The following is a 15827-nucleotide window of genomic DNA, read 5'->3' on the forward strand; positions in this document are numbered from 1 at the left end:
CCTCTCCATCTTTAACCAAATTCTTCCTATTTTAAGGACAGCTCCAATGTAACTTTTCCATTAAATTTTCTCTGAAACCTCCTAGTTGTAAATATCCTTCCTATCTCTGAACTCCCATATATCCATCCCTCTCTTAACACATTTATCTTTACTTCTTATCACTGTTACTAAATTGTAAATTTGTTCATTTTTTTCTTACAGCCTCCTAGGCAGTGACTTTAAGTAATTAGTTAATAAATATTTACTTATTGAAAACTAAGTTTTTGTATTTTTTCCCAAGAATGAAAGATGCAGATATGTGTAGACAGGTCTAGAGACAACTAAATTTACTACTTCAGAAACTGGGGGCATCTCTGAGTCCCTTAGATATATGCTGTTATAGATGAATTATCTTATTTGATCATTTACTGCTAGAATTTTAATGACTACACTTCCTGTATAACTGCACTTACTAAGATGACTTCTACTTTTAAAAGCCAAGGACTTTCTGAATTAAGGTATACGACACCAAGTTTAATGTGTTATTCTTTTTTTTACTAAAAAAACTTAAAAGTTATTTTCTCTCAGAATTTTAAAAACCTTTTTCGAAATAATTATACGCTCATAAGAAGTTGCAGAAACAGTACAGAGAGGTCCTTTGTACCCATCACCCACCTTCCTTCAGTGGTACATTTACATAATTATAGAACATTATGAAAACCAGGCACATAGGCACAGTATAATTAACTAGACCACAGAACTCCAGTTTTTATATGTACTCCTTTTTGATGTATACAGTTTTATGAAATATTTTCATATGTATACATTAATATAACTACCACCACAAGGGAACTCCCTCAGGCTTTATAGTCAAACCTTCTCCTACAACATCTGGCAATCTGTTCTCTCTCTGTATATAATTTTGTCATTTTGAAATGTTATATTAATGAAATCATATAGTATAATATTTGGAAAATGGCTTTTTTCACTCATTAGAGTGACCTTGAGATCAGTCCAGATTGTTGTGGGTATCAATAGTTTGTTCTCTTTTTATTGCTGAATAATATTTCATTTTATATATTACCACAGTTTGTTTATCCCTTCACCCATTAAGGTGAACCCATTTGGGTTGTTTCCAATTTTGGCTATTATAGATTCAGAGAACATTAATGCATTTTTTATTGTGGTAAAATATATAACAAAATTTGCTGTTTTAACCATTTTTAGGTGTACAATTCAGTGGTATTAAGTACATTCACAGTGTTTTGCAGCCATCACCATTATCTATTTCCAGAACTTTTGTATCATTCTAAACAGAAACTCCATACCCATTAAACAGTAACTCCCCACTCCCTCCTTCTCCCAACCCACAGGTAAGCACGCACCTATTTTCTGTCTGTATGATTTTGCCTATTCTAGGTACCTCATATAAGTGGAATCATAAATATTTGTACTGTTTTGTCCAGTTTATTTCACTTAGCATAGTGTTTTCAAGTTCATTCAAGCTGTAGCATATATCAGAGTTACCTTTTTAGGCCGAATATTATTCCATTGTATGGGTATACTGCATTTTTTGTTGTTGTTGTTTATCCTCTCATCTGTTAATAGATATTTGGCTTATTTCTGCCTTTGGGCTATAGTAATTCATGCTGCTCTGAACATGAGAGAACAAGTACGTTTGAGTCCCTGCTTTCAATTCTTTTAGACATATACCTAGAAGTGGAATTGTTAGGTCATATGGTAATTCTGTGTTTAATTTTTTGAGGAACTACCATGTTTTCCAATATGGCTGTCTCACTTTGCATTCCCGCAACCAGTGCACAGAAGTATCAGTTTCTCCTCATTCTATCAACACTTATTTTCCCTTTATTCAGACATAATGCTCAAGGATTTTTTTTTTTTAAATCTATCTAGTTAACCGGGAAGCATTTATTGAAAAGACTGTTATTTCCCCACTGAATTAAGTTGTACATTTGAGGTAACCTTATATATGTCAGACTTTTTCTTTTCCTCTGCTCTGTCCGTATGTCAACCATGCTTATTTATTATGAGCTTTTTACTAAGTCTTGATAGTTGGCAATAGGAGCCCTGCAGCTTTGTTTTTCTTCAAGAATGTCTTGGCTAGTTTACATTCTTTGTATTTCCATGTAAATTTAAGCTTCACTTTTTTGGTTTCATACCACCCCTCCACCACAAACATATATACGTTTAAAATCTTCTGGAATTTTGAATAGATTGAGTTAACTCTGTAGATCAAATTAGGGAGAATTAACATCTTACACTGAGTCTTAAATTCACAAACATGGTAGATCCTTTCATTTATCTAGGTCTTAATTTCTCTCAGTAATGTTTCTTTTCAAGATAGAGGTATATATATTTCATGACATTTATTCCCAGTTATTTGATGTATTTTGCTGCTATTGCAAATGGTATTGTTTTAAAATATTCTCTGTTTGATTCTGGCATATAAAAACACATTTGGCATTTTTGTATATTAATCTTGTTATTAATCTTACTGTGTTCACCCATTAATTCTAATAGTTTGTAGTTGCAGATCCTTTTGGACATTCTATTTGTACAGTCACATCTGTGAAAAGTAATTTTACTTCTTCCCTTCTAATCTTTTACTTCTTTTCCTTGTCTTATTACATTTGTTAGAACCTCCACTATACCATTGACTAGAAATGGTAATGGACACCCTTGTCTTAGTCCCAAACTTAGGAGAAAGGTGTCCCACATTTCATCATTAACATATTGGCTGTGGTTTTGTGACAAAGATACTCAGATTAAGGAAATTCCCTTCTATTTTTAGTCTTCTGAGCGCCGTTAATTCTTAAGTTTCTTAACTGATTTTTATACACCAATTGAGTTGATTCATGTAGTCTATATCGATTTGGTTTTTTCTCTGTATATGATGAATTAATTACATTTTTTAAAAAACATCAAGCCCATTTTACATTCCTGGAATAAATCCAATTTCTTCACATATATTACCTTTCATATATAACATTGGTTTTTATTTGCTAAAGTTCTGTTTTTTGCAATTATGTTTATCAGAGTTATTGGCCTATATTTCCTCTTTCTTATAATGTTAGTTTGGTGTCAACGTTATGCTGGCCTAATAGAGTGATTTTTTTTTTTTTTTTTTAAGGATTTTCTTATTTATTTATTTATTTATTTATTTATTTTTGGCTGTGTTGGGTCTTCGGTTCGTGCGAGGGCTTTCTCCAGTTGCGGCAAGCGGGGGCCACTCTTCATCGCGGTGCGGGGACCGCTCTTCATCGCGGTGCGCGGGCCTCTCCCCATCGCGGCCCCTCCCGTCGCGGGGCACAGGCTCCAGACGCGCAGGCTCAGCAATTGTGGCTCACGGGCCCAGCTGCTCCGCGGCATGTGGGATCTTCCCAGACCAGGGCTCGAACCCGTGTCCCCTGCATTAGCAGGCAGATTCTCAACCACTGCGCCACCAGGGAAGCCCTAGAGTGATTTTTGAAGTGTCCCTTTTTCTACTCTTTCAAATTGCTTCTGTAAAATTGATAGTATTTCTTTTTCTAATATTTGGAAGACTATAACAGAAAGGCGATTTAGGCCTGGAGTTTCCTTTATGGGAATGTTTTAAATTATAGATTCAAGTTCCATTATTTTGGACCATCTTTATGGGAATTTTTTTTTTTTTTAAACATCCTTGTTGGAGTATAATTGCTTTACAATGGTGTGTTAGTTTCTGCTTTATAACAAAGTGAATCAGTTATACATATACATATATCCCCATATCTCCTCCCTCTTGCGTCTCCCTCCCACCCTTCCTATCCCACCCCTATATGTGGTCACAAATCACCGAGCTGATCTCCCTATGCTATGCGGCTGCTTCCCACTAGCTAGCTGTTTTACATAGATAGCGTATATATTAGTCCATGCCACTAATAGCGTATATATTAGTTCATGCCACTCTCTCACTTCGTCCCAGCTTGCCCTTCCCCGTCCCCGTGTTCTCAGGTCCATTCTCTATATCTGCGTCATCATTCCTGTCCTGCCCCTAGGTTCTTCATAACCTTTTTTTTTTTAGATTCCATATATATGTGTTAGCGTACGGTATTTGTTTTTCTCTTCCTGACTTACTTCACTCGGTATGAAACACGCTAAGTCCATCCACCTCACTACAAATAACTCAATTTTGTTTCTTTTTGTGGCTGAGTAATATTCCATTGTGCCACATATTCTTTATACATTCATCTGTCGATGGGCATTTAGGTTGCTTCCATGACCTGGCTATTGTAAATAGAGCTGCAATGAACATTGTGGTACATGACTCTTTTTGAATTATGGTTTTCTCAGGGTATATGCCCAGTAGTGGGATCGCTTGGTCGTATGGTAGTTCTATTTTTAGTTTTTTAAGGAGCCTCCACACTGTTCTCCGTAGTGGCTGTATCAATTTACATTCCCACCAACAGTGCAAGAGGGTTCCCTTTTCTCCACACCCTCTCCAGCATTTATTGCTTGTATATTTTTTGATGATGGCCATTCTTACTGGTGTGAGGTGATACCTCATTGTAGTTTTGATTTGCATTTCTCTAATGATTAGTGATGTTGAGCATCCGTTCATGTGTTTGTTGGCAATCTGTATATCTTCTTTGGAGAAATGTCTATTTAGGTCTTCTGCCCATTTTTGGATTGGGTTGTTTGTTTTTTTGATATTGAGCTGCATGAGCTACTTGTAAATTTTGGAGATTAGACCTTTGTCAGTTGATTCATTTGCAAATATTTTCTCCCATTCTGACAGCTGTCTTTTTGTCTTGTTTATGCTTTCTTTTGCTGTGCAAAAGCTTTTAAGTTTCATTAGGTCCCATTTGTTTATTTTTGTTTTTATTTCCATTTCTCTAGGAGGTGGGTCAAAAAGGATCTTGCTGTGATTTATGTCATAGAGTGTTCTGCCTATGTTTTCCCCTAAGTGTTTTATGGTGTCTGGCCTTACATTTAGGTCTTTAATCCATTTTGAGTTTATTGTTGTGTATGCTGTTAGGGAGTGTTCTTATTTCATTCTTTTACATGTAGCTGTCCAGTTTTCCCAGCACCACTTATTGAAGAGGCTGTCTTTTCTCCACTGTATATTCTTGCCTCCTTTATCAAAAATAAGGTGACCATATGTGTGTGGGTTTACCTCTGGGCTTTCTATCCTGTTCCATTGATCTATATTTCTGTTTTTGTGCCAGTACCATAGTGTCTTGATTACTGTAGCTTTGTAGTATAGTCTGAAGTCTGGGAGCCTGATTCCTCCAGCTCTGTTTTTCTTTCTCAAGATTGCTTTGGCTATTCGGGGTCTTTTGTATTTCCGTACAAATTGTGAAATTTTTTTTGTTCTAGTTCTGTGAAAAATTCCATTGGTGGTTTGATAGGGATTGCATTAAATCTGTAGATTGCTTTGGGTAGTATAGTCATTTTCACAGTGTTGATTCTTCCAGTCCAAGAACATGGTATATCTCTCCATCTGTTTGTATCATCTTTAATTTCTTTCATCAGTGTCTTATAGTTTTCTGCACACAGGTCTTTTGTCTCCTTAGGTAGGTTTATTCCTAGGTATTTTATTCTTTTTGTTGCAGTGGTAAATGGGAATGTTTCCTTAATTTCTCTTTCAGATTTTTCATCATTAGTGTATAGGAATGCAAGAGATTTCTGTGCATTCATTTTGTATCCTGCTACTTTACCAGATTCATTGTTTAGCTCTAGTAGTTTTCTGGTAGCATCTTTAGGATTCTCTATGTATAGTATCATGTCGTCTGCAAACACTGACAGCTTTACTTCTTCTTTTCTGATTTGGATTCCTTTTATTTCTTTTTCTTCTCTGATTGCTGTGACTAAAACTTCCAAAACTATGTTGAATAATAGTGGTGAGAGTGGGCAACCTTGTCTTGTTCCTGATCTTAGTGGAAATGGTTTCAGTTTTTCACCATTCAGAACGATGTTTGCTGTGGGTTTGTCATATATGGCCTTTCTTATGTTGAGGTAAGTTCCCTCTATGCCTACTTTCTGGAGGGTTTTTATCATAAATGGATGTTTAATTTTGTCGAAAGCTTTTTCTGCATCTATTGAGATGATCATAATGTTTTTATCCTTCAATTTGTTAATATGGTGTATCACATTGATTGATTTGCATATACTGAAGAATCCTTACATTCCCGGGATAAACCCCACTTGATCATGGTGTATGATCCTTTTAATATGCTGTTGGATTCTGTTTGCTAGTATTCTGTTGAGGATTTTTGCATCTGTGTTTATCTGTGATATTGGCCTGTAATTTTCTCTTTGTGACATCTTTGTCTGGGTTTGGTATCAGGGTGATGGTGCCCTCCTAGAATGAGTTTGGGAGTGTTCCTCCCTCTACTATATTTTGGAAGAGTTTGAGAAGGATAGGTGTTAGCTCTTCTCTAAATGTTTGATAGAATTTGCCTGTGAAGCCATCTGGTCCTGGGCTTTTCTTTGTTGGAAGATTTTTAATCACAGTCTCAGTTTCAGTGCTTGTGATTGGTCTGTTTATATTTTCTGTTTCTTCCTGGTTCAGTCTCCGAAGGTTGTGCTTTTCTAAGAATGTGTCCATTCCTTCCAGGTTGTCCATTTTATTGGCATATAGTTGCTTGTAGTAATCTCTCGTGATCCTTTGTATTTCTGCAGTGTCAGTTGTTACTTCTCCTTTTTCATTTCTAATTCTATTGATTTGAGTCTTCTCCCTTTTTTTCTTGATGAGTCTGGCTAATGGTTTACCAATTTTGTTTATCTTCTCAAAGAACCAGATTTTAGTTTTATTGATCTTTGCTATTGTTTCCTTCATTTCTTTTTCACTTATTTCTGATCTGATCTTTATGACTTCTTTCCTCCTGCTAACTTTGGGGTTTTTTTGTTCTTGTTTCTCTAATTGCTTTAGGTGTAAGGTTAGGTTGTTTATTTGAGATGTTTTCTGTTTCTAGAGCTAGGATTGTATTGCTCTAAACTTCCCTCTTAGAAGTGCTTTTGCTGCATCCCGTAGGTTTTGGGTCGTCGTGTTTTCATTGTCATTTGTTTCCAGGTATTTTCTGATTTCCTCTTTGATTTCTTCAGTGATCTCTTGGTTATTAAGTATCGTATTGTTTAGCCTCCATGTATTTGTATTTTTTACAGATTTTTTCCTGTAATTGATATCTAGTCTCATAGCGTTTTGGTCAGAAAAGTTACTTGATACGATTTTAATTTTCTTAAATTTACCAATGCTTGATTTGTGACCCAAGATATGATCTATCTTGGAGAATGTTCCATGAACACTTGAGAAGAAAGTGTATTCTCTTGTTTTTGGATGGAATGTCCTGTAATTATCAGTTAAGTCCATCTTGTTTAGTGTGTCATTTAAAGCTTGTGTTTCCTCATTTATTTTCATTTTGGATGATCTGTCCATTGGTGAAAGTGGGGTGTTAGAGTCCCCTACTATGACTGTGTTACTGTCGATTTCCCCTTTTATGGCTGTTAGTATTTGCCTTAAGTATTGAGGTGCTCTTATGTTGGGTGCATAAATATTTACAACTGTTATATCTTCTTCTTAGATTGATCCCTTGATCATTATGTAGTGTCCTTCTTCGTCTCTTGTAGTAGTCTTTATTTTAAAGTCTATTTTGTCTGAGAATTGCTACTCCAGCTTTCTTTTGATTTCCATTTGCATGGAATATCTTTTTCCATCCCCTCACTTTCAGTCTCTATGTGTCCCTAGGTCTGAAGTGGGTCTCTTGTAGACAGCATATATATGGGTCTTGTTTTTGTATCCATTCAGCCACTCTGTGTCTTTTGGTTAGAGCATTTAATCCATTTACGTTTAAGGTAGTTATCAATATGTATGTTCCTATTACCATTTTCTTAATTGTTTGGGGTTTGTTGTTGTAGGTCTTTTCCTTCTCTTGTGTTTCCTGCCTAGAGAAGTTCCTTTAGCCTTTGTTGTAAAGCTGGTTTGGTGGTGCTGAATTCTCTTAGCTTTTGCTTGTCTCTAAAGGTTTTAATTTCTCTGTCGAATCTGAATGAGATCCTTGCTGGGTAGAGTAACCTTGGTTGTAGTTTCTTCCCTTTCATCACTTTAAATAATGTCCTGCCACTCCCTTCTGGCTTGCAGAGTTTCTGCTGAAAGATCAGCTGTTAACCTTATGGGGATTCCCTTGTATGTTATTTGTTGTTTTTCCCTTGTTGCTTTTAATATTTTTTCTTTGTATTTAATTTTTGATAGTTTGATATAATATGTGTCTTGGCATGTTTCTCCTTGGGTTTATCCTGTATGGGACTCTCTGCACTTCCTGGACTTGATTAACTATTTCCTTTCCCATATTAGGGAAGTTTTCAACTATAATCTCTTCAAATATTTTCTCAGTCCCTTTCTTTTTCTCTTCTTCTTCTGGGACCCCTCTAATTCGAATGTTGGTGCGTTTAATGTTGTCCCAGATGTCTCTGAGACTGTCCTCAATTCTTTTCATTCTTTTTTCTTTATTCTGCTCTGCAGTAGTTATGTCCACTATTTTGTCTTCCAGGTCACTTATTTGTTCTTCTGCCTTAGTTATTCTGCTATTGATTCCTTCTAGAGAATTTTGAATTTCATTTATTTTGTTGTTCATCATTGTTTGCTCTTTAGTTCTTCTAGGTCCTGTTAAACATTTCTTGTATTTTCTCCATTCTATTTCCAAGGCTTTGGATATCTTTACTATCATTACTCTGTATTCTTTTTCAGGTAGACTGCCTGTTTCCTCTTCATTTCTTTGGTCTGGTGGGTTTTTACCTTGCTCCTTCATCTGCTCTGTTTCTCTGTCTTCTCATTTTGCTGAACTTACTGTGTTTGGGGTCTACTTTTCACAGGCTGCAGGTTCCTAGTTCCCTTTTTTTTTGGTGTCTGCCCCCAGTGGCTAAGGTTGGTTCAATGGGTTGTGTAGGCTTCCTGATGGAGGGGACTAGTGTCTGTGTTCTGGCAGATGAGGCTGGATCTTGTCTTTCTGGTGGGCAGTACTTGCCTCCATTGTTGTGTTTTGGGGTGTCTGTGACCTTATTATGATTTTAGGCAGCCTCTCTGCTAATGGGTGGGGTTGTGTTCCTGTCCTGCCAGTTGTTTGGTATAGGGTGTCCAGCACTGTAGCTTGCTGGTCGTTGAGTGGAGCTGGGTCTTAGCATTGAGATGGAGATCTCTGGGAGAGCTTTCACCATTTAATGTTACGTGGAGCCAGGAGATCTCTGGCGGACCAATGTCCTGAACTCGGCTCTCCCACCTCAGAGGCACAGGCCTGACACACGGCCGGAGCACCAAGACCCTGTCAGCCACATGGCTCAGAAGAAAAGAGAAAAAAAGAAAGAAAGAAAAAAAGAAAATAAAGTTATTAAAGTGAATAGTAAAAAATAATTATTGAAAATTTTTTAAAAATGAAAGAAGAGAGCAACCAAACCAAAAAACAAATCCACCAATCATAACAAACACTAAAAACGATACAGAAAAAAACAAGAAACAGACAGAACCCTAGGACAAATGGTAAAAGCAAAGCTATACAAGACAAAATCACACAAAGAAGCATGCACATACACACTCACAAAAAGAAAGGAAAAATATATATATATTGTTGCTCCCAAAGTCCACCGCCTCAATTTTGGGATGATTCGTTGTCTATTGAGGTATTCCAGAGATGCAGGGTACATCAAGTTGATTGTGGAGATTTAATCCGCTGCTCCTGAGGCTGCTGGGAGAAATTTCCCTTTCTCTTCTTTGTTTGCACAACTCCCGGGGTTCAGCTTTGGATTTAGACCCACCTCTTCATGTAGGTCGCCTGAGGGCGTCTGTTCCCGCCCAGACAGGACGGGTTTAAAGGAGCAGCTGATTGGGGGATCTGGCTCACTCAGGCCGGGGGGAGGGAGGGGTACGGATGTGGGGCGAGCCTGCAGCGGCAGAGGCCGGCGTGATGTTGCACCAACCTGAGGCGCGCCGTGTGTTCTCCCGGTGAAGTTGTCCCTGGATCACAGGACTCTGGCAGTGGCGGGCTGCACAGGCTCCTGGGAGGAGAGGTGTGGATAGTGACCTGTTCTTGCAGCAGCAGTTTTAGCATTTTATGCCCTTCTCTGGTGTCCGTGCTGATAGCCACGGCTCCTGCCCATCTCGGGAGCTTGTTTAGGCGGTGCTCTGAATCCCCTCTCCTCGCACACCCCGAAACTATGGTCCCTTGCCTTTTAGGCAGGTCCAGACTTTTTCCCAGACTCCCTCCCAGCCAGCTGTGGCGCACTTGCCCCCTTCAGGCTGTGTTCACGCAGCCAACCCCAGTCCTCTCCCTGAGATCTGACCTTCGAAGTCGGAGCCTCAGCTCCCAGGCCCCACCCACCCCGGCCAGCGGGTGAGCAGACAAGCCTCTCAGGCTGGTGAGTGCTGGTTGGCACCAATCCTCTGTGCGGGAATCTCTCCACTTTGCCCTCTGCACCCCTGTTGCTGCTCTCTCCTCCGTGGCTCCAAAGCTTCTCCCCCGCCACCCCCATCTCCACCAGAGAAGGGGCTTCCTAGTGTGTGGAAACCTTCCCTCTTTCACAGCTCCCTCCCACTGGTGCAGGTCCCATCCCTATTCTTTTGTCTCTGTTTTTTCTTTTTTTCTTTTGCCCTACCCAGGTACGTGGGGAGTTTCTTGACTTGTGGGAAGTCTGAGGTCTTCTGCCAGCGTTCAGTAGGTGTGCTGTAGGAGTTGTTCCACATGTAGATGTATTTTTGATGTATTTGTGGGGAGGAAGGCGATCTCCATGTCTCCTCTGCCATCTTGAAGGTCTCCCCCTATGGAAATGTTTTAAATTATAGATTCAATTTCCATTATTTTAGACCACTATTTCTTTAAAAATTTTTCCTGCCTTCTTTTTCTGGTGTTCCTATTTATGTATATGTTAAACCACTTGATATTATCCAGCAATCATTGAGTTTGTTTACTTTTTTCTTTGTTCTCTAGTTCCATAGTTTCTCTAGGATAGTATGTTTAAGTTCATTGATCTTCTTCAGTGCCTAATCTCTTGTTAAGCCCATCTGGTGAATTTTTAATTTCATATATTTTTCAGTTAATAGAATTTCTGTTCTAGGACTTTGGTTCATTTTTATAGTTTTTTTTAACAGTTTTAGTTTTCATTTTTATAGTTTCCATTTCTCTGTTGGATTCCCTGTTTGTCTCCTCATTGTGTTCAGCTTGTCTTTTAAGTCTTAAACATATTTATAATAGCTAATTCCATTGCCTCTGTCATGTTTTTTCTGTTTCTATTGAGCTATTTTTTCTCTTGGTTGTAGGTCACCTTTTCCTACTTTTTCACATGCCTGGTCAATTTTGGTTTGTGCTGGACATTATTGATGCTTCATTGTTGAGTTTCTGCATTTTGTTGGCTTATTTTAGACTGTTGAATTTTGTTCTAGAATGGAATTAATTTATTTGTGGATAATCTTGAGTCTTTCAAGCCTTGCTTTTAAGCTTTATTAGGACAAGTTTAGAGTAGCCTTTACACTAGGGCTAGATTAGTCCAACTTCTGAGGCACTTTCTAGGCCTTCTAAGCTTTTCAACAAGGTTTCTGTACTCTGGGTTGTTGGAATTTGAGCTTCTTCTAATCCTATGTAAGTTTCAGTGATTGTTTAGGTAACAGTTTTTCAGTGTACATTTCTTTCCCTTTTAGTTCCTCTTTGTCCAGTCTTGTGGACTCTCACCCCTAAAATAGGCACAGCTTAGTATTCAGCAAAAGAATGAATGAATGAATGAGTGAATGAATGAATTTTCTCTACATGTTTCTGTAGCTCCTTCTCTGTACCTCTGTCTTATTTCCAGTATGCTGTGCCACAAATTTCATTTGCTTCAGTAACCTTGAAACTCTCTGATTCTTTAGCTCTGTGAGGTTGCTCTGCTCTGTACTGTAGGGCTTACCTTTTATTATGGCCAGTTCCTTAGGTGTCACATTTTCTGCTGCTTGTTCTTTAATGCCCCACTTTAATGCTTATTTATAAGAGAAGGGTTAGTCTGGTACCAGTTATACTGTCAAGGCTGGAAGCAGAAGTCTTCTATATATTTTGAAGCTATGGAATTATTAGATGAATCAAATTTAGAATTGTTACATCTTCTTGTGGAATGAACTCTTTTATCATTATGAAATTCCCTTCTTTATCTCTGATTATAACTCTTGCTTTAATATCCCCTTTTTAAAATTAATAAAGCTACCTCTGTATTTTGGGGGATTTTTTTGTTTGTTTATGATTAGTGTTTGCATTGTAATTTCTTTTCATCCTTATACATTTAACCTTTTTTGTCTTTTTTTTTTTTTTTTTTTTTTTTTTTTTTTTTTTTTTTAAGATTTATTTATTTTTATTGATTAATTGATTGATTGATTGATTGCTATGTTGGGTCTTCGTTTCTGTGCTAGGGCTTTCTCTAGTTGTGGCAAGCGGGGGCCACTCTTCATCACGGTGCGCGGGCCTCTCACTGTCACGGCCTCTCTTGTTGCGGAGCACAGGCTCCAGACGCGCAGGCTCAGTAATTGTGGCTCACGGGCCCAGCCGCTCCGCGGCATGTGGGATCTTCCCAGACCAGGGCTCGAACCCGTGTCCCCTGCATTAGCAGGCAGATTCTCAACCACTGCGCCACCAGGGAAGCCCCCTTTTTTGTCTTTTTATTTAAAGTATTTTTTTAATAAACAGCAGTGTATAGTTGGATTTTTTTTAAACAAGTAGTCAATACATGTTTATTAAAATGATTACTTTTATATCTTTTATATCTAAATGATTACTTTTATATTACTTTATATCTTTTTTAAAAATTTAAATATTAGAATCAACTTTGTTTTTTACGTTCCTTTTTTTTAAATTTTTTTAATTAATTAAATTATTTATTTTATTTTTGGCTGTGTTGGGTCTTCATTTCTGTGTGAGGGCTTTCTCTAGTTGCGGCAAGTGGGGGCCACTCTTCGTCGCGGTGCGCGGGCCTCTCACTGTCGCGGCCTCTCTCATTGCGGAGCACAGGCTCCAGACGCGCAGGCTCAGTAGTTGTGGCTCACGGGCTTAGTTGCTCCACGGCATGTGGGATCTTCCCAGACCAGGGCTCGAACCCGTGTCCCCTGCATTGGCAGGCGGATTCTCAACCACTGCACCACCAGGGAAGCCCAACGTTCCTTTTTTATTTTCTTTTCCATTATGGTTTATCACAGGATGTTGAATATAGTTCCCTGTGCTGTACAGTAGGACCTTACTGTTTATCCATTCTATATATAATAGTTTGCATCTGCTAACCCCAAACTCCCAATCCATTAATTGGGATTGGTTTTTATTGTATCTTACAATCTTTTTTTTTAATTGAAGTTTTTGTTAATTTATATTTAATGAGGTTATTGATAGAATTTGGTTTAAGTCTTTCTTCTTGCTATTTGTTTTCTGTTTGTCTCATTCTTTGTTCCTATAGCTTCCCTTTATTCTTTTTATCTTATCATTTTAGGTGTATTTTTAATATTATATTTTCTCCTGTATTACTTTTTAGTTATACTATTCTTTTAGAGGTTGCTGTATATTATAATACACAAATTTGACTTACTACAGTCTACTTAAACTTTATTCTTTTAGCACTTCCTAAACAATGCAAGTTTTTAATGTAACATTTTAATGCCACTTACTATCTTTTGCCCTTAGTTCTTTTGCTGTCAAATATTTTACTTATACATATGTTAAAATGCCACAAGACATGTTGTCATCTTAATTAGCCACTATTTACCCAGTGTGGTACTCATTTCTTTTTTTTGCAGTTGTGTGCTTCCATCTGGGATTATTCTCTTGAACCTGAAGTTATTCCTTTAGAAGTACTTATAGTTCAGGTCTGCTTTTGACTAGTTTTCTCAGAATTTTGTCTGAAATGTCTATTTCACCTAAATTTCTAACAAATTCTGAAAAGAATTCTAGATGATCATGTGTTTTGTTTTATCACCCGTATGTCATCCCATTGTTTTCCAGCTTCCGTAAGTGTTGTTGAAAAATTAGCCAACAATTTTATTATTGTTCTGCTGAAGGCATTGCCTTTTTCCCCACTGGCTGCTTTTTGTCTTTGCTTTTCAACAGTTTGACTGTGATTTCCCTAGGTGTGGATTTGAGGGTTTTGTATGGGTGTTTTTTGTTGTTTTGTATTTATCCTGCTTGGGTTTTACTGAGCTTCATTAATCTGTAGGTAAATGTCTTTTAATTGTTTATGAAAATTATTAGCCTTTATATCTTCAAATATAGCTTATTCCTCTTTTTTCCCTTTCCTTTTATGATTCCAGTTACCTGTATGTTAGATCTTTTTGCTGTGTTCCACTTGTTTCTTATGTTCTTTTTGTTTCTACTTCCTTTTTTCCTCTGGTCTTCAGTTTGGTTATTTTTTTATTGGCCTGTCTTTGGATCACTATTCCAGTCTTCTGCTATGTCCAGTATGCTTTTAAACACATCTAGTGATTTCTTAATTTCAGATACTGTATTTCTCAGTTCTAGAATGTTCATTAGATTTTTTAAAAATATATTTCAACTTTCTGCAAAAATTCATTATAGTTTCATCTATATTTTAGAACTAATGCCCTATTTTCTTCAACATATTAACCAGTTATTTTGAAGTCTGTGACTTATACCTATATCTGAATTCTTCGTTGAATATTTTTATTGGTTTTTACCTCGTAATTTTGAATGTGTGTGTGTGTTAGCATGCCTCATAATTTTTTGATGCCACATGTGGATGAAATATTATAAAGGTTCTGGATGTGGATTTGATGATGTTATCTTTAAAGCAGATTATGTTGTCTTGAGAAGGCAAGTAGAATCTGGTGGATACCTTTCATCCTGTTGAATCCTGGTTTTAGGCTTTGTGCGAGCTGGTTTATTTCAGATGGCCTTATTCTAAGGCTCATTTACCTAGGGCCTTGCCCCTTCTTTTCTCTTATCTTAAATCCTGATGTATTTACTAGACCCTTCCCCCATGGCAGAGCTTAAACTCCAGTCTGTGTCTCCTCAGCACCACACAGCTCATTTGCCTCATACCTGCTTTTTCTCTGCCATTTCTTTTGGTTGTTGGAAGGTGTCATAACCTGTGCATGTGCAGGTGACAGATCAACCCTTGAAGGGAATTTGTATGTGGATATATGGATGGGGTCCTTTTCCACAGTTCCCTCTGTTTTGCTTCTCAAATCCCATTCACTTTGACAACCCTGAACTCCTACTTTTATTTCCTCATAGGTCTGCCACTTGAGTTCTATTTCCCTGTGCCATAATTTGGAAAATACCCTCAGCAAAAAAGCCAGGATGTCTGTTGTCCACATTCTTTCTCATGAGGAATATAACCTGTAAGACCTGCCTGCGCTGCTTGCTGTCCTCACACAGGGGAGCTGGTACCACACTTAGGCTTGAAGGGAGGAGGAGATTACTAGAAAAATGAAGGTCAGGGTCATAAAGAAAGGGCTATTTTGAGAGGTGTATGACCTTTGGTCAGCCATCCTGAGGCCATCCTGAGGTGATCCTTCATCCAACTCTTACCAGGGATTTGGCCAAACTCAACTAGAAACCAGAAGGCAGGAAAGCACATTAATGTATGTAAGTCAGCTTAGGGTAGAGAGGATGTCAAGTTGTCAAGGGGAAAATGGAAATATCTGGCACAGTTCACCCCTTTCCTTTGTTCCTTAACATAAACTCACTTTCTTCATTTGGGAGAAAAGTTTGTATCTCAAGCAAAGGAGACACTTGAAATTCCATCAATTTTGGTATCATTGTGGGGTAATGTCCGTTCAGTGATACGTTCCTGAAACTTAAAATATTAGGCACACCACCAGTGTTTTTCACATAAAGAAAGTGAGACTATATGAAGTC

This window comes from Balaenoptera acutorostrata, chromosome 5, assembly GCF_949987535.1.
Source record: "Balaenoptera acutorostrata chromosome 5, mBalAcu1.1, whole genome shotgun sequence".
Lineage (NCBI taxonomy): Eukaryota > Metazoa > Chordata > Mammalia > Artiodactyla > Balaenopteridae > Balaenoptera > Balaenoptera acutorostrata.